This window comes from Apis dorsata, unplaced genomic scaffold (assembly GCF_000469605.1).
Source record: "Apis dorsata unplaced genomic scaffold, Apis dorsata 1.3 scaffold_279, whole genome shotgun sequence".
Taxonomy (NCBI): Eukaryota; Metazoa; Arthropoda; class Insecta; order Hymenoptera; family Apidae; genus Apis; species Apis dorsata.
The window spans coordinates 226490-226941 of record NW_006263555.1 but is presented as its reverse complement, the minus strand read 5'-3'; the positions used below and the strand labels follow the sequence as shown (position 1 = coordinate 226941).

General features: G+C 19.5%; 1 protein-coding gene across 1 annotated transcript in view; it reads left to right on the top strand.

The window, feature by feature from the left end:
• The window catches only part of LOC102671444 (lissencephaly-1 homolog), a 19889-nt gene that overhangs the window by 17178 nt on the left and 2259 nt on the right, over window positions 1–452 (top strand). The gene's annotated exons all lie outside the window — the stretch shown is intronic.

Here is a 452-nt window from a genome sequence, read left to right as displayed (position 1 = left end):
CTTGAATACATGAAATTTTTTTTGAATTTGATTTTGTAATTGAAATTATTGTCATTATTATTACATATGAAATAATATTCACTTGAATACATGAATTTTTTTTTGAATTTGAATTTGTAATTGAAATTATTGTCATTATTATTACATATGAAATAATATTCATTTGAATATATGAAATATTATTCAAGTCAAATATTATTACATATGAAATAATTGTCATTAATTGTTGAATTATTATCCTGTATTGATGAAATCTTTTCTATTTATGAAATCTTTACCGCAAATACGTAATGATAAAATATTATATAATTAAGTTGAATCATGAGTCACGCGAAATAATCGCGAGTTAAAAATCTAATCACAATCGATTAAAAAGTAAAGTAAAAACCAATGTAAATATAAATTTGAAAATTCGATAAGAGTTTTGAATTTTTTTCTATTATTTGCTTTCA